The sequence below is a fragment of the Fukomys damarensis genome, unplaced genomic scaffold, assembly GCF_012274545.1.
Source record: "Fukomys damarensis isolate Sample0158 unplaced genomic scaffold, DMR_v1.0_HiC HiC_scaffold_29, whole genome shotgun sequence".
Lineage (NCBI taxonomy): Eukaryota > Metazoa > Chordata > Mammalia > Rodentia > Bathyergidae > Fukomys > Fukomys damarensis.
In genome coordinates this window covers 14,115,450-14,138,649 of record NW_022900941.1, presented here as the reverse complement: position 1 = coordinate 14,138,649, position 23,200 = coordinate 14,115,450, and the positions used below count along the sequence as shown (strand labels likewise).

At 38.4% G+C, this 23,200-nt stretch overlaps 1 protein-coding gene across 1 annotated transcript in view; it reads left to right on the top strand.

Moving 5' to 3' along the window:
* Positions 1-23,200, top strand: part of Dpp10 (dipeptidyl peptidase like 10) — a 1,319,241-nt gene that overhangs the window by 47,726 nt on the left and 1,248,315 nt on the right. The window lies entirely within an intron of this gene.

The window sequence follows — 23,200 nt, the reverse complement described above, 5'->3', positions numbered from 1 at the left end:
GGTGAGTAGTTTCCTTCTTTGCAGCTTTGCTCTTCACTGCCCTTCTCCTGTGATGTACAACCATACCATAGGCCCAGAAAAAACAGAGCCCCCATAAAATGCTAGTACCATAAGCTTTTCTAAACATGTTTTGTTTGCCGAGTTGGGAGCAGGGACTAGGCTATGGGAAACAGATAACAGGTTGAGATAGCAGAATTTAAAATTTTCTTTGTGTTGTAAGTACTCCAAAATATTTACCAGTTTAGACAAGTGGGTGGAAGCTATAAATAGATAAATCAGTGTAGGGGAGAACTTCTGCAGGAGAAATGAGGCTAGATCATCTTAATATCCTGTATCTGGCAGATTTGTTTCTGTGTTGATTGTTTACAATTAATTTCCCTAACTGATACCCCACAGGTACCAATGCTCTGTCCCCATGGATCTGTTCTACTGCCAATTCAAGTTTCTGTGCTAGAACCCCAGTTTCTTAATGGAGAGCTCCCACTTCAAACGTAGGATTCATCTAATGTTGCCTCCTCTGGGGAGAACTCACTGGCCTTGCTTCTTTCTGCTGAACGCTTGAGAATATTAGAGTTACCAGTATACTGTAGAAGTCTTCTTTCATTACCATCATGGCATAAATCTCTCTGCTCTGGAGCGTATAGAGAGAGCCTGAAAGCCATCCTACTGCTGAATTTCTAGAAGCCACACAATAAGCGTATTCATAAGGACCCCTGATCAAGGCACTAAGGTTATTTTTTATTTTTTATTTATTTTTTGGTACCGGGGTCCTTGTGCTTGCAAAGCAGGCTGTGGCACTACTGAGCTAAACCCTTAGCCCACCAAGTTTTATAATTACCTGGTTTATAATAGAACACTGGTGAAAGCTTTGTGGAGTCAGGCCCACGTCTCAGGAATATCATATACATTCGCTCAAATGAGGAAATCTGATGATAACGAGGGTTTCATGGTACTAAGTATCTCCAAACATTTTCATATCCACATCACTTAATTAATTCAGTTGTCTTAGAAAGTTTGTATAATGCTAATTTCTAACCAATATACCAATATATCAGGGCAGATTAACCCCAACTCTCTGCTAAAGAGTTGGCTGAAAACTAGATTTAGATGTAATCATTGTAACACCTGTGAACACGGTACACTACTTTTGTCAAATTACACATGCCTTAAAAACAAAGTAGGGCATGGATTTGTCTCCCTGATTGAGGAAAAAAAAAAAACAGAATAAAAGATGAGAAGAGGCCAAATTCGATGCATTAGCAAACAAAAACACTGTATCTGAGATGTGCTTTTTTTGGGGAAAATTCTCAAAGAAAGAAGCCCAGAACAGATCATTTGTTTGGGAGGAAGGTCAAGGCAAGAATCCATCAGGTTCATGAGGCTGTCCATGCGAGACTGTCAGTAACTAAGGGCAGCAGAGGACATCAAGACTACATTGGAGTTGAGGTGCATGCAAAAAACACTAGAAGCATTTTTTAAATATACTTTATAGCTATGGCTAGGAGGTCAGCATAGGCCACTAGCATTTGGTAAAAGCTATAGCTAAAAAGATGAACTGTTACGTAACTCACTAATGAATGCCTGCACACCTTGCAGTATTTCTTTAGTTAGTCTTTTTCAGTCCAATAGCCTCCTTTTGTCTGACCCTATGAGTATTAGAAGCCATGGCTATTACTTAATCCAGTGGTGGTGAACCTATGGCACATGTACTGCAGTAGGCTGTATCATTGAAAACTCTTAAGAGGTTTGCCATCGCTGACCTAAGTCTTTACATACAACTTTATTTCTATATATCTATGCCTATCATGAAGTTTAATGTGTTTGTTTTTGTTTTTGTTTTTTTTGAGACAGGGTCTCACTATGTAGTTGAGACTGACCTGGAACTCACTATGTAGCCCAGGTTGGTCTCGAACTCACAGAGATCCTCCTGCCTCAGCCTCCCCGGTGCTGGGATTACAGGCGTGCACCACCACGCCCAACTATAAAGTTTAATTTGTAAGGGGCACAGTAAGGGGTTGACATAACAGTAAAATAGAATAATAAACAACAAAATACAATAATTACAATAGTCTGTGATAAACATTATTTAAATCTTATGAATTATTTATTTATTTAGTATTAATTAATTAATTTTTCAGTGCCAGGGATCGAACTTGGGACCTTGCATTTTTTGGAGGCAGGCAGGCAGTGGCACGACTGAGCTAAATCCCTGGCCCATGAATCATTTATTTTTGTAATTGTGAGCTTACTCACAGTTTACTCTGGGTAACTGAAGCCATGGAAAGCAAACTTATGGATGGAGAGGTCTTCTGTAATTGAGCGTGGGTAAGGGAGGGTACAGATGCAGGCAAATCTGGATTTTCACCTTGGCCTTACCATTTCCTAACTGTATGGCAATCTTAGTGCTCTTCCTCTTCCCCAGTTGGTATGTCCTTTAAGTGAAGATGAAAAGCACTAATAGCATTTACTTGAGATGGTTCTTGTGAATATCTGGAAAATTATGTATGTGAAGCACTTGTCCAAATAGCAAAGGTAAGAGTGCAATGAATTTATCATGTTGCTATAGTGGTTAGAATATAATTCTTACAGATAAATTTCCCAGACTTTGTGTACTAACTAACAACAATATATGTTTCAAAATTTTTGAAAGTTTTAATCATCAGTAATCTGGACATCTGCTTACTGGGTCCTAGAATATAATCGGTAATTTTCCCAAAGCTGCTAAACATCCGCCATATTCTAAATGACCTTTCCTAAGCCCTCTCCTAGCCGAAGACAGTGGGGGAGTGACTCGGAGGTGAAATAACCCATTAGCAATCCCCCAGGTGAATGGAAAATTTAAAATAATATTCTAATGATTCATTGTACATTACTACACCCCATTAGGTGCCTACATTACATTTTGGGGCATAATCAATATCTGTCATCTTGCTTATGGCTTTGGTGCTAGAGCGGTTCAATTTCATTTTGTAACTCTCATGCTCATGAAGCTGTGTCTCAGGTGTCATATAATAAAATATTACTCAGAAGTACATATTCACTCTTAAAGCAGAGTGGGAAATAATTGATGAAGAAGGTGTCTTTCCATCTGGTCAAACACCATTAAAGTGAGGATACGACTTCACACAAGGAAAAAGTGAGACCGGTATTTTAATTCTATGAAACTTTTTGAGGAATCCATGCCTGAGTGTATGCATGTGTGTTCTGTATTAAGAGAGTTCCTTTCTCAGAATTTTTGAAACATTAGCTCTGGATTGCTATTTATAAAATATTAATATAGAGGGGTGAAGGGAGGCCAGGGTATGGGGAAAAAATGAGAACCAAGACCCGTCATGTAAAGGTACAAGATCCCAATGATGAATGTAACTGTACTGTATACCTAAAAGTACCAGTAAACTCGATGAGAAAAAAAATTGATATAAAGTTACTTCACAAACATATCTCATATAAAGAGAGCTGCAGGTGATGGCATGTGGGCCTGTTTTCTTTGGTTAAAAAATAATAACAAATTATTCAGCTTTAGAGTATGGTAATACTTGAGACTCTTGGAAGCCATGGGGGAGAGAATAAACCAGTTGTCATCATTCTAAACAAAACCAGTGAGTTAAATAGCTGCTTATGGTTTTATTTTGAAATTGGAATGCAAACCAAGTGACCCCTCTTTTGTTCATGTGCGTGTATGAACCCAGGAAAACATTTCAATCGAAATATCTTCTACGCACATTCTGCCAACTGGAGAGTCCTTGGGTTGATAGAAGCCTGAATTAGAATGCAGACGTCCCTGGGAGAGTTCAGCATTTCATCCAGGGAATCATGTGTTAGTGTGAATTTTTGAAGCTGTTAAATGTGCGATTTCTTTCCAAATTGAGATCAGACAGAAATGTGTATCTCTGCTTAAGTGAGAGGAAATGGAACATTATGGGGATTTTGGAACAGGAGAAGCCAGGGTCCTTCCGCACTATGTGGTAATGTGAAAACATGAGTGTTATTGGGTGTGGTGTGCATGTGCCTGTGAAATAAAGAGGCCAAAGAGGTTTTAGAGATAGAAGGGCAATGGCTTCAAAGCTGAGCTTACCTGGTACTGCGCTTCTATTCAAGGTGTGGGCTAAGTACACCCTTGGAAGTAGCTCTAGAAAGTCACCATTAGCAAGTTGATGGCTCACAGATTCTTGAGTTCTACTGACCTGCCCAGCTTTATAGAAACACTTGTGCACAGTCAACACATCTGTTGACATTTGCTTTCAGATCAGATGTGTTGACTGTGATAGTAGTTTTCTTCAGCATGACAAGGTGTTTGTCCTAAAACTGTGAAAAAGTGGCTTCAGTTAAACTTTAATATCAAATCATGAAGTGCACATATTCTGTGACTTGCCTGAGTAGTATGGGAGTTTTGATTGGTTAAATAATCCATTTGATTTCTTTTAGAAGGTTGAAACATTCAGATGTCTTAGTATTGAATTACCAGTGGCACCTTGGGAATATTTGTTTTGGGTTTTAGGATACTGAAATGAGTCCCAGTATCCAAAGTAAAGACCCTGAAGTTGAGGAAGAGAAATGAATAAACGGGAAAAGGATCTTGTCACCCTAAACACTATATTGCTTATTACAGTGGTATGGGACAGGCAGGGAAGTGGGGAGGACTCATAGCAAAGGCAAGTGAAACCTCACCCATACACATGAATCCTAGTTGAAACAATTTCAAAATGCTGGAGATAACTGTGATCTTGAGATCTGGGCTATCCAATTATTTTTCTGTTTACACTGAATTTTGCCAGATTTCTGTACCATGAAGTATAAGAAAGTGAGTTTTTTTTACACTTATTTATTAGTTTCTATACAGCTTTAGGGGACTGTAGACTAGCTCTGATATATTTTAGAATGTCGGTGGGGGGAGAAATAACAAGCAGTGAAAAGCTTAGCTTGATTGTCAGACTAGGTATATTTTAGCCAAGCGTTGTAAAGTGAATCTTCTATTTTCTTTGTCATTTGTTACCGTATCACTGCCTACTGTCACAATAAGTGGTGATTGTCTTCCTGTAACTTAGGGCTGCTGTGTCTTATTCTTTTGTTGGATGGATTTCCCAGGCTTTCGTTTCACCTAAAACTTAGAGTGCTATTAAAATGCATGGAATTCTTCCATCGTCTTCTATTTATTCTCCTTTCTTTTGTCTCTTCCTATTCCCATGTTGTATGCTGCTATTAGACAAATTTTCTTTAAATAATACCTAGTTTTTGGAGCTTATTGAAGAAACTAACCAATTTTGTGTTGCCCTTATGTGCCAGCCACATTTCTCTTTTGGGGTTTCAAGGTCACCCTCAGTTTTGCACTACTTCATCTCATCTAAATTTTCTGGTCCGGCCAAGCACAAAACATACTCCTTCCTGCCGGGAAGGAGCCCAGTCTTCATGTTATCCCCAAGTTTCTGTCTTTCCCCAAAGCATTCACACCATCGCCTTCTTTTTTCTTCTTAAATCTTACTGAGCTTTCACGTTCGCCTTAATTTGTACCTATGTAATCTGACAGTGAGTGTGTCTGCCACTGTATTACACATGTCCTTTATCATTTTGTTTAATTTCTTCATGAACCTATAGGGAAAATTTTTCCTGTATCTTCTTAGGGTGTCTGAGTGTGTCTAAGAATTAAATTGACATAAGACAGATTAACAAAAGTCAAACATAAAAGTTTTGTGAAAGTGTACAAGTATATGGGAGTCCTTAGAACAAAATGAGACTTAAATAAATGACCAAAAAGAGACAGCTCCTATACAGACAAAGAAATAATACATTTGTGAAGAAATGACAAAATAAAAAGGTTTTGGCTAGAGGCAGGAAATTGTGAGAAAGTGACTAAGAAAGAGATAATATTGGGAAAACTACTGGAAAAGAAAGGTTATTTTAGTAACTTTTTTGTACAGGTTCATTTCAAGGTCAATTTCCAGTATTTGTTGATAAGGGTGTCCTTCTTTCCCCTCATGAGGTAGGATATTTCTCACTGGGAATTTTGTGGCTTGTGTTGAAATGAAGTAAGGGAGTCAGAGGACCCTTCCAACATCCTGCTGTTTCTTGAGTACCCTCAGCTCAAAATAATCAATATGCCAAAGTGACGTATTTTGCAGTGGCATATTGTGAATTCTTTCAAGTCTTTTCACATCCCCACCTTGCCAATGGGGAAGCTGAGGTACACAGGAGTAACCTGCCTGAGTATCATGAATATTACATCACTCATGGAGTCCATCCTATTCTCTCTGCTGCCTAGCTCCTGCCCACTCTGCAGTTTCCTCCCTATGTGTTTTTCAACCCCTCGTACACAGATTTCTTGTATTTATGAACTTCCATGGCAGTTCTGTCCAAAATCATCCCATTTTTATTTCACTGTGTCTATTTCAGCTGTGCTAATTGTTTCCTGTACATTTATATAGCAAGTTATCCTGGACTGATTTCTGTCATTCTTTCTAAAGCAGTATACAGTCCTGCTCATGGGGGGAAACTCATTAAATTCTTTATAGTTGATAAATAATGCAAAGCTAATCCTCTTCCTCTCCCAGTTTACAAAATATTGCCTTGGTTTCTGTGATTTACCCTGACAGTGTAAATCACATACTTTCATGTGTTTCACGTATTACAATTGTCTTAAATTCCATGTATGCATTGTAAAAATTGGCCCTCAGTTTAGCTGAAAGCTGACTAGCATTCTGCAGTGATTTATGTTTGGATAAATCTTGTGGATCTAAATTATTGTTTTAATTTAATGTTTTTCTGAGACAATATTTTCACATAGTCCATGTAAATATCACATAAACAAGAAATTTGCACTTTTGTGATAATTCACTTTTTGTGAAATTCATACTTTTGAGAGATTCACACACACACATAAAAAACCATTGGCATATGTGTATGTATATGTATATATTCAACTACCTTAGATTCTTCCCATTGGGCAACAGAAAACACATGCTCCCCAAAACATGGATATTGATTAAAAAATAATTTCACCGTGGTTAGCTGATTTTTTCTCTCTTGAATCATCTGATGATCATAAGTTGAGAAAATATCTAGCCTTAGTATTACTTTATTTCAAAATGATGGTGGTTGGCAATAAAGGCTTGAGAATCTGAAAACCTATTGCACATTCCAGCTCTGCCACTGACTGGCTGGGTGGTTTGGGAAAGAAATTTAACTTCTCTGGACAAGTACTGCTTAATATCTACTGTGAAGATAATAACACCTCATCTGCAGTGCTGTTGTGAGAATTGAATTCAATAATGCATGTGAAGAAGTTATTTAATATGCTTTGCACCATATGGCAATTGCTCGATAAAATGTTTTATTGATAGTAATTATATATTCATAAACATAGTAATTGATAAATTCTGACTCACCTGAAGAAAAGAGCTAACATATTTAGAAATGCTTTCCCCTCTGCCTTCACCTTCATTCTCCTGTCTTCAATCCTTCACTGTTCCCTCCCTTCCTCTCTTCTTTTCCTCCTTCCTTTTTTCCTCTCTCCTTTCCTTCCTTTTTTTCAAATAGTTTCCTGAAGTATAATTTTGATACAATAAAATTTATCCTTTTTGGTTCACTTCACAAGTTTAGTGAATTTCATTAATTGTATGTAGTCAGGTAATCACTACCTTGATGAAGATATAAAAGAATTCCATTGTCTTAAAATGCTTTTTTTTATGTCCATCTGCAATCAACTTCTCCCCACACTTTGTTTCCATAAAACCACTGATGTTTCTTGTCACTGTGGCTTTATTATTTCAAGAATTCTGATATAAATGGAACTGCACGGTATGTAGCATTTTGCATTTGCTTCCTTTCATTTAGCATAGTGCTTTGGAAATTCATTCTGAGTGCCACATATATAATAACAGTTTGTCCCTTTATGTCAGTGGGGAGGGCTCCACAATATGAATATATTACAATGTGTCTGTCTGCTCACCAGCTGCCGGACACTGAGAGAGTTGCAGTTCTTGGCTTTATGGAGATTATTGCTATAAACATTGGATTACAAAGCTTAGTGTAGACTGTCTCCATTCTTCACAGGGATTAGTGTGCCTGGAAAGAATGGAAGGCACAGCTTGAATGCCTGAGTCGGACCACACTGATTCTGGCCTTCAGAGCCTCCAGTGATGCTGAGCAATAATAATGCAATGGGAGCATCTTTTCATCTGCCTGATCTTTCCCTGTCTCTTTCTTAGAGATGTCACTGTAACAGCCCACAGGGACTCAATTTATGTGGCTTCCAGCCTAACCATGACTCTGTGGTATCAGGTGGACACCAGGTCTAAACCAGAGCAAATGGATTTTAACCCCTGAGAACATGAATTTCAAGAAACAAGTAATTTGTTTAATTGGCTAGATATGCTTGAAATAGAATTGAGATAGAATTTACTAGGATGGGAAATTTGGTCAAATGCTGAAACAGTAGAGACCTCCAATGCAGTGACAGAAAGAGAGAAAGAAAGGGAGAGGGAGGGAGGAAGGGAGAGACAGAGTGCAGAGAAGCAATGACACAGAAAAGAGACAAGGAAATGAGAGACTAGATAATAAGATACAAAAGTGAGCTCCAGCCATCCTTGCTTTTTATCCCTTTCCATTTCCATCCTTCACATAGTGTGTTTTTGCCAGATACCCTAATAGTGAGCTTTCTATAGGTTCAATGGATTTTTTATAATATATGTGTATCGGGTCCTTGCACTTACACGGCAGGCCACCGAACCACTGAGCTAAATCCCTGGCCCAGTAATCTTTTGATTGAGATGAAACATAATTGCTTTCAAGACTTATTCAGTTCTACTGCTGTATCAAATACTTTAATAGTAAATCCGTTATTGTTCTCTTAAATTGAACCACCACAAGAACTCTTTGAGGAAGAGTTTTTCCTTGTAGGAATTGACATGAGTTAGAAAAAATTAAATAATTTGTATAAGGTGGCAGAGTTGGAGAGGAGCAGACCTAAAACCCGAGTTCTGAATTGCTTTCCTTGAAAATTCCTGATGGAAGGAATGTTTACATTTGTAAAAGAAAGCCCCAAATCCTTAAGTTTATATAGAACAACAAAAATATTCTTCAACAAAAAGAACACACTCCCTGATATCTGAACATATTATGAAGCAGTTATGTTTAGAATATCATAATATTGACATGAAAATAGGCATATCATCCAATAGATTTGGATAGAAAACCCAGAAATAAATTCACATATTTACAACTAGTTTTAATATAAATATGCCAAAAATACACAAAGGGGAAATGATTGTCTGCTCCATAATTTGTGTTAGGAAAACTGGGCATCCAATGAAGATGAATGAAATTAGAACTTCTTACAGAAAAATTAACCTAAATGAGCCAGGCGTGGTGGCGCATGCCTGTAATCCCAGCACTTGGGAAGCTGAGGTAAGAGGATCACTGTGAGTTCAAGACCAGCCTGGGCTACATAGTGAGTTCCAGGTCGGTCTCGACTACATAGTGACATCCTGTCTCAAAACAAACAAACAAACAAACAACAACAACAACAAAAACAAAAAACCTAAATGGATTGAACGCTTAAATACAAGATATGAAAGTATAAAAATGTAGAAGAGAACATAGTAAAAAGTTCCAGTACTTTTCTCCAGTCAATGACTTTTTGGATATGAACTGAGAGCACAAATAACAACAAAAATTTTCAAATAGGATCTCATTCAACTAAAAAGCTTCTGCACGGCAAAGAAAATGATCAGTAGTGAAGAGACCATCCAAGCCATGAGAGAGCATGTATGGAAATGCACCTGTAGTGAAGGACTAGTATCTAAAATAGATGAGGAACCCAAACAATTCACCAAGAAAAAAAACTCACTCAACTTCATACTGGGCAAAGGACCTGAAAATACATTTTTACAAGAAAACAAATGGCCGATGGGTACATAAAAAAATGCTCAGCATCACGATTCATTGTGGAAATGCAAATGAAAACAGTGAGGTGTCTCCTCACACACAAATGGTTTTTACTGAAAAGTTGGAAGATAACAAGTGTTGGAGAGGTTGTGGAGGGCGGAGATATAATTCATAGAGTCGTTATGGAAAACAGTATGGAGAATCCTCAAAAAATTTAAAATGAACCTACCATGTGATCCAGTAATCTCAGAAATCTCACTCCTCGCTATATATCCAGAGAAAATAAGATCAGTAAGGCAAGGAGATGTCCTGGCACCGTTGCTCGCGATAGCCAAGAAATGAAAACAGCCTTGCTGTTCACCAGTGGGTGAGTGAAGAAAGGTGGGAATTTTGCCCGCTGCGATGATGAGCATGAATCTGCGGAGCATCACACACTGCGTGCAGCACGGCAGACACAGAAGGACAAATGTCAGGTGAGGAATTGAACAAATTTGAACTCATTAAAATAGAAGAGTGGCAGTGTGAGGGCTTGGGTCGAGGGAGGGTGGAAAGTATAGAGAACTGCTGATCAAAGAGTACAAAGTTTCAGGCAAACAAGAGGAAGAGGTTTTGAGATCTGTTGCACAGTAGGGTGACTAGAATCAATAATATTATGTTATATACTTAAAAGTAACCAGGAAATCACGTTTCTAACCAATCACATTCGTCTGACCACAAAGAAATGATAGATAAGTGAGGTGATGGATGACTATCTTGGTTTAATCAGGCCATCCTGAGTGTACCACGTTGTATGTCATGAATGTGTGCGGCTATGATTTGTTAATCAAAATTATTATTAACAATGAATTTTTAAATGGATAAAAATAAGAAAGAGTCTGTGAAGCTTCCCAGCTTAGTAATCCACCCCTACAATTCACATAGAAGGGAGTGGATAAATTAGGCTTTGAGAGAATTCCTGTCTGTGGAGGCCGCATTCCCTGTGAATCTAGATTCTTTGCTGATAATAAGGGAAGCTATGATAAGGTAGGTGAATTGCAAAGAATATTTGTGAATGCTGTAGGATGCTCATTAAGACCCAGAAATGTAGCCATGTATGAGCAGCTGAGCACTATATTTCATATATGTAAAATTCAGAGAAATTTAATCATTCATCTTTTTCATGCTGAATTATGTGTGCTTTATTGTACAAAAGAAACGCGTGACTTAAAAATCTAGATTCTGTACTTCTGTTCCTTCCTGTAAGTGAATAGGTCTGAGAAGGATGTGACAGACACAATAAAATGAAGGAAACGCAGCAAGACACAGCAAAGGAGAGAGTAGAGGACAGTGCAAGGAGATGCAGGCTCAGGAGTCAGGAGGGGCGTCAGAGGTCAGGAGGTTTCCTTTAGCTATGTGGCTTCAGAAGGGCTTACAGAGGGGGTAGAGCACATGTTTCAGTCCTGCTGCGTGGATGTGAATATGTTGGTTGGTTCCTAATCTCAGAATGAAGTCAATGAGAGCTCTCAGGCTAGTGGGCAGCACCAAATGGCCAACACTGGGAAAATCCTAAGAATACTTACACATAGTATGTGCTGGATAAATGGGAGGAAACTTGTCATCACTTCTTACTTTACTCACTTTTCCACATCCTTTAGGATGTTTTTCTGATCTGACAACCAAAGAGGTCTCTAGTGGTCTCACTTCATGGCACACAGTAAAGAGACTTCCACCTCACAGCCAGGCCTTCATAAAAATACCCAAAGACTTCTGTAATTACTAATTTAAAATTTTCAAAGCTCCATCTTAGTTACAGGTTTCAAAGAGCTTATATGTATTTAAAGTATCGGACATGACTGATATCACAGCTGTCTATGGGTCAGGGGTCCGAGTGACTCTTGAATCATTAGGGTTAGTGAATATCCCTTCTGCAAAAGATGGACAGTTAGAAAGGGTACTAATGACCCCATCTTATCTTATACAAAAGCTACATAAATTTATAGCTCTAGATATAGATACAGATCTAAAGAGATCAGAAATTATATATGGATACATTTCTAATACATAGTACCTTGTACTCTGTATGAAAAACTAGTTGATTGTTTTATATATGTAACTTCAAACAATCTGTGTAGAAAGATTTCAGAAAAACATTGTGACCCCAAGAAAATATTAACAGGAACTTGGATCCTGATGTCCCTGTGCTTATGGAATATATCATAGTAACCTGCTTGGTAATTGGGCCCTGAAATATTTTTTTTAATTAATTCATTGGTACATTTTAGGTATACAGTACAGTTAACATTCATTATTGGGATCTTGTACCTTTATATGACAGGTCTTGGTTCTCATTTTTCCCCTTGTCCCTGCCCTCCCTTCACCCCCTCCTCCCCTCCCCATTTACAAACACTTTATTTCCATTTTTTTATTTTCTCATATTTTTTTCTTTTCCCTCATTACCTTTCCCCTACCCTTCCCACTGTCCCTACACTGTTGGCCCCTTTCTTCCTATTTCACATTGTCAATTATGGGCCCCAAAATATTGCTGTGTGAAAGACAAAACAACGGAGTAAGCTTTTGACTTTTACCCACTTATTCTTGTACCAAATGAGCAATTTAAAAACAGTTGGGAAGGAGTGAGTGTTTATTTGTGACATAGTCCTCTGAAAGTGGAACAACAAAGAAAAAACCGGTGAGTGCATGTAAATGTGTGGAGCTGATGTCAGGAAAACCCGAATAAGCTCTGACATTTCCGAGGACTTCAGCTCAGCTTCTGGGCTCTTCCTTATCTAATTGAGCTCAATCAGTGCTTTAAATGGTGTCTAATGAGCAGCAGTAAGCCAAAACAGGTGGAAACAGCCTTTATCAGCTCTGAATGCACATTCACTTCCAGACCTCAGAGTAATTCACACTTCTCCCATGAGTTTGATCCACAAAGTGATCCTGAACTAACGCGAGCAGCCCAGGCATGATGGCCTCTCTCTGGCCTGGAACGCTTCTCCCAGGTGCGTATCTCCTACCAGCTTCAAATTGCTTCTGGCTCTGGATTGTTTCTATACGATAAGTCCCCATACCCTAGCGAGAAAGTATTTTATTTCAACATCTAATTTAAAACCAGTGATTATAAGAATGTTCCATTAAGTCTTCTAAGCACCTGTTGAGATGAAGGTACAATTACTCTGAAAAGATTACTCTCTTGGAAGATATGCATGATCCAGGATATAGAGAGATTTTTGTTGAAGAACAGTATAGAAAGAAGCAAATAGCATCATCAGGCTGTTACTGCCTAGGTCAAACTTGACCAGGAAGATTTTATGCTGAATAAGTGAACTCTGATGTTAGTTTCATAACCAGGGAATGTTGTCATGCTTTTTATTTTACGGGTCTTTTTCTTGCCTTGCAAGGCACACATTTTGAGTTCTGTTCCTGCCACCTCTGTATCCACTGTAGGACTTAGTGACTTCATAGGTGTCAATCTGACTTGCATAGTGTGCTTCAGACAACCTGGAAAATGCATAGTTCTGTGGCCTCAGTTTTCTCACCTGAAAAATCTTGGAAAATTGTTATAAGGATCAATTGTGATACTGTATAAACTGTGATGAACACAGGGATGGGCAGCAGGCACAGACAAAAGTGAAATTTTCCCTCGCCTCAGCACATCACACACACAGGTACCTTATTTTCCCTTTACCTATCTATACTTAGCCAGAGTTTTGTCCTTAATGCACGATTCTGAGCGTATTAACTCGCCACCAGTAAAACATGAATATTTTTAGAACTGGTTATGAGTTCTTCAGAAATGCGCAAACTTGCCAGCAGCAGGCCTGTGCAGGTGTTGTCCTTGGCAAGGGGTCGGGGGATGCTTGGCCTCTCTCCCTCCTCAAGCATGGTCTGCATCCCTGCTGAGCAGCACAGGTTGGAGATAAGGGTCATGTAGAATGCGGATTATCCATTGAAAGTCTGTTGTGTTTCCTTGCTTCTGATGCCTTTGAAAGCAGAAGCAAAGGAGCAAAGGGAGAGAAGGAGAAATGCAAGGGGAATGAAAGGAGAGAGATGGGAGAGGAAGGCAAGGAGGAGGCAAAGAGAAGGAGCGAAGGAAGAAGGAGGAAAAGGAAAAGAAAGAGAAGAAAGGAGCAGGGGGCAGAAGAGGAGGCCGGGGGGCAGGACTTCGTTTGTAACTTACAAGGCTTTTCTTCCACGGTAGAATTATTTCCCACTGTCATGTGGAGTAATCTCTGACACTGTTCTGTCCCATCTCTATTTTCACTCTGTCTTGTCCTTTTATATTATGTTCCCTCAGTTTGGGAATTAAAAACATAATAATAATCTTTTCCTAGACCAAATATATTTCCTGGACCAAATATTCAAACCTTTAGAAAAAAGGAAAAGAAAAATAAGCCAAACAAAACTTTGCAATTGCTATAAAAAGAATTTAATTAGATGAGTAGCAATGGGCTCTTCTCACATCTATATTTTGGGAAGAGAAGGCATGATTTTGTACTTTGAGTTACATAAAGTATATTTTTATATTAAGAACATCTTGTATCTGTACAGGTGAATTGATACACCCGTTGAAAATCAAATTACTTCAAAGCTTAAAAAACCTTGCAAATATTTGGCCCAAGTTTTTTTATTTTTTAAAAACACCATAACTATTCCCCTCAAATTGATGTTCCAATTAAGTAAAAATGGCTCTAAATATATAAACTGTATAAATACGTGAAATCATAAAACTGCGGTTTATCCTAAAGGAAGCAGGGCCTTTGGCACCCAGGCCATCATCTATCTCGTTTCTCTTGTCCTTCTCCTCCAAGACAGCCTCTGAGGAACTTTCGAAAACCCCAAAGTTCAGTGGAACATACCCCATCTCCCTCATAATATGAAGAATATGAGGTCCAGTTCAGCTAAGAGTAGCCCATGGCTAGTTAATCATAAGAGTACTCTTTGGCAACATGCTTTGTCTGTGTGATGAACCTGGGCCAGGTCCCCTTCTAAGTACTTGGAACAGTCAAAGCTTCTAATCTCATCATCTTTAGGATACAGACCCCTCTTTATTCTCATTTTGTATGAGGGGAAGCAGAGGCCAGGTTGATTAAGGGATTTAACAAGTATTTGCAAGGCCAGAGGAACCGAGAGCTTTGACCTTCCTATGTGCCTTTGAGATTCAACTCAAGCTCCAGGCTACCTGTGTCAGTACCAGGGAGGTTGCCTGAACCTCTGCCACCACTGGGAACGTAGGAGTGTGAAAAGCATGTTAGCGTGGTTGCAGCACTGGTGAGGTGAACAGCAGGAGAATCCTTCCCAGTATCAGGGTGCAGAATTAAATTGTGTACCGTCCTTGAGAACCAGGAACATCCTGTTCCTTTTTTTCCCCCTTATTATTATTTCCATGTCAGAGGCAAGAGAAAAGCAGATTGGGATTCCCCTTAGGGCATGTGCCTCTTTCTGGTTAGCAGCAAAAGGAGTTACTGGTATCATAGCTTCTCACAAGCAATATTCAGAGCACTTATTTGTTCCTGTTAATAAGGAAAAGTAGATTGTGCGCAGGCAATATTGTACAGCATGCTACATTTTAATTAGATAGATATTTGATTGGATAGAATATAGATGAAAGGCCTAGAGATACCACATGTTGTAGGAGAAAAAGAAAAGAGGAAAAAAGATCATTTATGAGATCTTAATGGGAAAAAAGGAAAAAGACAAGTCTCGTGTGTAATGGAGAATTTAGTGCTAATTTCCAATTTTGTCCGTGGATCCGTTTTATTTCCTAACATTCTACGTCTATATCTGTAGCATTTTCTGATAGGCTTTTGGAGTCCAAATTTATACTGGGATGAGAGAATTTCTGTGTTGGAAAAGTTCTGAGGCCAATAACGTCATATTTGCCCTCCTGTCTTTGTAACACCTCTGCCCCAGTCGTCTGATCTCCGTGATGTTTCAGTGAGCCCTGGTGAGAGTATCTGTTTAGAAAGCTGCACTGCTTATGGATGATATGATTTACCAATAGAGTTTGGGCACAGTACATTCTCAAACTGGGATTCCTAAAGCTACAGTGTCCATATAGGTTTCCAATAGCAGAGTCTACTCCCATAAAGGATTAAAAAAAAAAATACACCGCACATCCTGAAAAGTTCAAAGAAAAGCATTGTAAATCTAAAAGTTTGTTTATTTAGTTAGCATTTTGGAGCCAGAGGTTGTCCCTAACTAAATCTCATTGTAACAGAAAGTTCAAAGTTATGTAGAAAATGCTTTCTTGCCTACTTCTGCTTTCTCTTTGTTCTTAAATTTATCTGCAATTCTATACAAATTTCACATCTCACATTATTCTCTGTGTGGCACTGTTTTACTGTTCTCTCTCTGGCCAATCTTCAGGGTATTTTTAAGTTCCTTAAGAATCTCCCTTAGTGTTGGTGCTATGCATGAGAACTGAGTCCAGCCATTGTTTCCTGCATGCAGAGGGTCAGTTGGCCCTAAGTCTAAGTCTGTGTCTTCCCACAAGTCCCTGTTCAAACAAGTATATAACTTGTGGTTCTATAGCATGCATTAGAGTCACACAGAAGTTTAGTTAAAACACAGATTGCTGGACCCCACACTCCTGTGGCTCTGATGTAGTAGAACTGACATGCCCACCAGTAATTTGCATTTTTAGATCTTCCTAGGTGCTGCTGATGTTTCTGGACTAATAACAGCACTGAGAACAACTATTTTAGAAGGAAAATTCACTGAAATGATCTCATACTTTTGCTGGTCAGCTTTCCTATTGCTAGGACAAACTATCTTGTACAATTTAAGGGAGGAGAGATTTTTTTTTTTTTTTAGATCATCATTTCAGAGGTTTCAGTCCATCAGCACCTGGCTCAAGGCAGAAAGGTGGTGGTAGAGGGACATAGTGGAACAGCAAGCTGCTCATTTCGTGGTGACTGTGAAGCAGAGCCTAGGAGAGCATTAGTTCGCGCTGTACCTTCCAGTGACCCACCTCCAAGTAGGCCGGCCATCCTCACAGCACACGCAGCTGTAAACACAGTTGGATCAATCCATTACCCTCCTGCATGTAGTCGCCTCTCGGGAGTCTCGATTCAGTCAAATTGAAAATTAAAAATACACACTGGTGAAAGATAATGGTGGTAGGAGAGAGATACTGCCCTATGCCAGCCTCCTGTGCAATTTAGGAATAATTGTAGTAGGATTGAGGGGTTTGAACTTTATATCTCAAGTCAAAAAATCAGATTTATTAAGGCGTTTTTCCCCCTGCCAAGACCTTTCTTCTAGACAGCTCTTGTTCCAGCCCTTTGATAAGACTGCTGTTTTCTGTTTTAGCTACTTCTGCAGCTCTCTAAACTTTCGGAAAGATGAGCAAAGAGAATCATTTCTCAACACTTACTCTTTAGCCTTTGGACAGCAATCAAAAGTATATTTCAAGGAGAAGGGAGAAAATATGTATACTAGAGCAAATGCTTTCTCTCAGACTGGCTCTATACTTCAGTTCCCATGGAAACAGAATTATATTAGTGATTTGCTTTTACTTAATGTAGTATTGAGGAGAAAATGCTTCTATTTCATTATTCAAATGGTTTGCTTGTATTTTACCAAATTGCAAGAAAGCAATACCAATGTAGGCTTCTAAATAGTTTAAACTGGTTTGCCACATTAAGCTCAGAAAATGAACTAGAGATTTATTTTTTATTGTAAATTGTTGGGTCCTTTTAAGTCTGTTTTGTTTTCATAAACTACTGGTGTTTAGCATTCAAAAATGCTAAATTTGAACTAGAATTTATTGTAGAAGTGCTTCAAAGCCTCATGCAGTTACTGCCAGTGGGGACCAAGCTACTTTTCCTCTGCCTGTATTGTATTCATAATAACTTTGAGGGAGAATAGTCAATGCAATCAGTTTTTATTGGTATTCAAAATATATTTTTTCTCCTACCTTTAGAGCCAGCTATGTTGCTGCTGGTGACTTTATTAAATCTTTACTGTAATTTTTATAGTTTCCATTGTAGATTTGATACCACAAGTTATAATAAAATTCTTTGGGTTTGAGTAGTATAAGCACTTTTTAAAAGATCTGTTTCGTGGACACCTGAGAGTCTGCTTTTGGTGAGGAATTGGCTGTCTTCATAGTATGATAATAAGGACTTTAAGAAAGTTGATAATAAATTCAACTCATGTTTTAAAAACTAATTTGCATTAAAATTACTAAGGCCATTATGTGTATATAAATGCTATCTTGGAAATGCATTAAGCTATTTTTATATGAGCCATTTCATTTTCATATTAAGTCTCCAAAGATTACTTAGCAGGCCACACTGGATTGATAAATCCTGTTCTTGCCTATAACATATTTGTGGCCCTACTTCTATTTTCTATTTTTTGGTAGTTACTAACACCTTTATCCCATTATTCAACCAACAGGTACTTTTCTCAGTATTTGATACTCTGAATCTAAATTAGTGATACACAAGACACTAGTCATATCTTACAGGTAGAGCTTACATATTAATGAAGACAGATCCAAAAGAAAAAGAGAAATTAATATAATAAATAGGATAATTGCAATTGTGAAGAGTACTATGAAGGAAAAAAGAAAAAAACAACCAGCACCAAAGAGAGACATGATGTGGTGTGGAGGGAGTCCTTTAACCAAAGATACGAGCGTGACAAGGATCTCACGGCTCCCTGAGCCAGAGGTGCAGATGGAGTGGGAATGATTTTGGCAAAGAGGAAAATCATTCATGTAAGGGTTCTGAGGCAAGAAAGAAATGGGCAAGTTCTAGGAGTGGGTTTGTCTATGTAACCTTGAGCAAGTCCTTTTCTCTCTGGGGTTCATTTGGTGCATGTGTCCAGCCAGATCATTAAGACATCTGGTCTAATATACTCAGCCTCTCTAACTCCATTTTCACTCCTTCCCATGGAAAAAAAAATTTGAGCCAATGTGCCTAAGAGCAGTTGCCATTGAGCCCATCAGGAGTCATAGTGCACACATCTCTGCTTTTCTGGCTCAGGAGGATGCTTCTGTATACAGTGAGCACATGATGCAATTGTATCATGTTATGTGGTATCTGGAAGTCTCTCCATCTGTCTCTCCCACTTCCTTTTCCAGTAGAGATTGGTAAAGATTGTGAAGATGGAAGGTCTGTGTTAATGATTTTCCAGTAGATAGTTTAGTAATTCAGATTAAGTATCCTTCTCAGAGACTTGCTCAACTCCTGACAACATAATGTCTTGTGAAGCCTTCTTGTTTCTCCATCTGTGCCTTCTGCACAGACAACATCAAGGACAATAATGAGGAGCTTATTTGGAGTGGACTCTCATGTCCCCTTTACGTCCACACAAACTTCATTGTAGCCTTCTCCATGTGAGTTATATGCATGTGAGAGTTTGAAAATTATTGGCAAAAAATATTGATGTTGAAGCAGGTTTTTGACGTTGACATTGATTTCTAGTTTTAGCTCTGAAATTTAAATAATTTTGGACACAGTGCTCCCCCTCCAATCAGATTGTGTTCCTCTATCCATTTACCTGTGATCACTCAGAGATTGAATTCTAAGATTAGGACTCCTATCCAAGGCCTGAGGAACTCCAACTCATTAGTTTTTCTATAACAACAATGAGGCTTTACCATAAGACACTGTTTCAAGGAAAAGTTTGCCTATGAAAGAGGTTTAAGGCTTACTGTTCTTGAAGAGTTATACAGTTACTTCTAAATTAAAATGTTTGTTTTTAGAGTATCACTCATTAATACTATTTTTTTTTCTTTTTTAAAAACTGAAATTTCTATTCAGTTATGTAAACATTCCAGGTTTGCACTCATCGAATACTGAAGGCAACAGATAGTTCAGCTCCATCTGGAAAGAGAAACTTTGCCTGTCATTGATTTCCTACTGTTTTCCTTAGTCTTAGCCATATACCACCTTGACCTCAAGCCAATTGACACTGTAGGACAACTGCTTACAAGATCTCATGAAAGTATCTCTCACTTAATCATTTTATTAACGTTACAGTTTTGAACTTTCTGGTCTTTAGCCATTCCTTGGTCAATGGCATTCACTTCCTCTATGTTACTCTAATTCTGAGTAACATTTTGGCCATTCACTTAAGATTATGTACACAATGTATTTTTTTAAGAGTAGGAAAATTTTATTGAGGGAATTCAAACTTCTGTCTAAGAGAGACAGAGGAAGACTAGAAAGTGGGCTGCCTGCTCACCCTCATTTTCAAAGATGTTTATACAGCAGAGCCATGTGGTGAGGTGGATACAAAGAGGGACAAAACTGTAAGACCCAATGGAAAATTACAAGGTGGGCCTGAGGTGGGGCAAAACCACCACCAACCAATAAGATTACAACTACAGTCACCCAGGTAATATTGATTAAATGGGTGGTCAAGTGGAGGAGAAAGTCACATAGCAATTGTATAAGTACCAGGATTTTCAGTAAGGTTGGGAGTCAGGGATATTTCCTGTAAAGGCTAGGCTGAGACCTTGGCCCCCAATCCAGGTGACTGATACCTATTTAGAATATCAAGCACTGCTATTTATCCCCAGGGGAAGCTCAAAGATACAGTAGTTTCTCTTTTACAATTCTGGCCTTCAGTGAAGGTGTCTTAATTGTCCTCCTGGTTGAATTCTTGCTGTGTTGGCTCCTTGAGACTCCTGTCTAACTGCCTACAAGATGTCTAACTAACTTACTTATCTGCAATATTCCCACCCCTGAAGAAGTACCCCTAACTGCTTTGAGGGGGCAAAGGGCAAAGACAGCTGTGGTTACTTCCAGCTGAAGAGGGTCATAGTTGTGATCAGCAGTTAGAGTTACTTTACAGAGGGTTTATCTCAAGGCCTTCAGTAGGCTCCTAGCATTGACATCTTGGTAGCTGCATAGCTTCTAAGTCTGGAGGAGGCAAAGCCAAAGAAACAGTTAAGAATGCATTGGGTTAAATTATAAGGTCATCAGGATTGCTATGAATATAACCCACAAAGAAGATAAGGAGAAGGTGCAAGGGACTTCAGAATCCAATGTAGAAGTCATTTTGTATTGTTTAGCAGTTATGAGCTGTTTACAAGGTCGATCTGTTGGATCCCAGTAAAAGAAGTCTAGCATATTTGTCATTGGTTCTATTTGTATGACCGTTTGGAGTTTGGCAGCCTCTAGACAAGAATAAATAAAACTTTAAAGAAATTAGAGTATACATAATCTGAGCATGAGCACACTAGAATGAAAGGGCAGGTTGGGGAGAAAGACACACTTAGAAATTGAAATAGTGATTGAAACTGTTAGTCTTAGATTCTTTCATTGATAGAGGTTATCTGTAAGTCTCATACTTTGTCATAAGTCTCTCTAGTTTTAGCTCTGTGAGAGTATTTGAAGAATAAATTTTGCAAAGAAATATAAAACTAGCTGAGATCTTATAGATTTTACTATAGTTTTTTCCTAATGATCCATAACCATGGTCACATACTGGTAGGGCTGGAAACTGCCAGAAGAGGTCGGTGACTTGAGCCCTTTTTATATCTAGCTTTATTACTATAGCATTACTTTATACCTCTTTTGGTTATTCTTTTCTATTGGGTGTTTTAGATCAAGTTAAAGTGAAATCTGTGAATCACCATGAACCTCTTGCTATCTATCAAGGTCAGTTAAGTCTCTTCAGGCATTATTTTGGAACCATGCATAGAGCCTCTCAGCTCCTGTCAGTGTCAGCCATCAGGATTGGTCATGGCCTTACTTGACCATGTTGCTTTCAGTGAAAGTGTGGGAGACACTTATGATGACCCTCCTTTGGCACACAGTACATTTGTCCTCAGGTGTCCAGCAATCTCCCTGCTCAGGAGGCTGAGTGACTTACCAAAGATGTAGAATCCTGTAGGAAAGGTTCCTTGTGACCTGAATCTTGTAGACCTTGAGGGGCCTGGGCCAAATTGGCTGTCCTCATAGCCCAGTTACTTTTCTAGTTTTGGTCTCCAAACTTTAGTTGTTGAACACCAAGAAAAGAAGATGAGTGACATTGTTAGTGCAGTAGGAGCAATGAGCTTAATTATTATAATTTTGTCTGAACAGTAAGCAATTTGAACATAAAGCATAGTTAGAGGGCTGTTATTTCTTATTAGCCATGGTTGTACTAGTAGTTTAATTCCTGCAGAATGTTAACCGACAACAGTTATATATTATAGAAACTTAAGATTTAGCTCCACACAAGCCTAGCATGGTGGCGCATGCCTGTAATCCTAGCCCTCATGAGGCTGAGGCAGGAGGATCACTGTGAGTTCAAGACCAGCCTGGGCTACATAGTGAGTTCCGGGTCAGTCTCAACTACATAGTGAGACCCTATCTCAAAAAACAAAAACAAAAAAAAAAAACAAACAACCAAAAGAAAGATCTAGAGCCACACATAGTATTTTAGCAAGACAATCATGGTGATATTTTCTTTGTAACATTGTCCATTTTAGTATGGAATAATCTTTCATTCAAACACCTCCATCTGATCATAAGACATTAAATGACTAAGAAAACTCTTATTTGTTATCCTTTAGTAGAATTTCATCTAAGGAGAACATATTTTGGTCTATAAATGTTTCTTAGTTCATAATGTCTAACCACTAATTTTAGTGTGTGACATTGTTTCAAATATTTGGTAGTTGAGCATACCTAAGCATGGTGACACATATAACATAAGTTAACATAAGTTAACATAGGTTAAAAACATAAGTTGTTTTTTTTTTTGGTACCGGGAATCGAACTTGGGTCCTTGCACTTGTGAGGCAGGCCACCTAACCGCTAAGCTAAATCCCTGGCCCAAAAACATAAGTTTTTAAGAAAACTATTATTTATAGTTATCTTGTGCTGGCTTGACATGTATCTCTTTATCATGAGTAGCTAGAGCACAAGAGAAAGGCAGATACCTGAGTCAAAAAGATCATTACCATAAATATCCTAGAAGACCTGTACACCTAGAAGGCATGAATATAGACACCATGAAATAACAATGAGTAGCAGTTACATGAAACTCTTTGTCCTTTAATTTTTTCTTGTAGCAAGAGCATTGTAAATAAAATATTATTTTCCCATAGAAAATTTAGTCACTTGACCATGGCTAATGTATACATATCACAATAATATGTTTAGCAATGTAGTTTCCACAAGGCTATGGATATTATTGGGGTCCCCCTTGTGAACAAAGGCTAGAATAAAGTTTTCCAGGAAGCTGCTCCTTCATTTACCAAGGGGAGTCCTGTCCAGTAGTTTTCCTAAGCGCAAGAGTATTTAATTATCTTAACAAAATTTTAGATGACCTATGAGAGCCAGATCATACAAAATTATACATATTGTTTTGACCAGTGAAAGGTTCCTGTGTT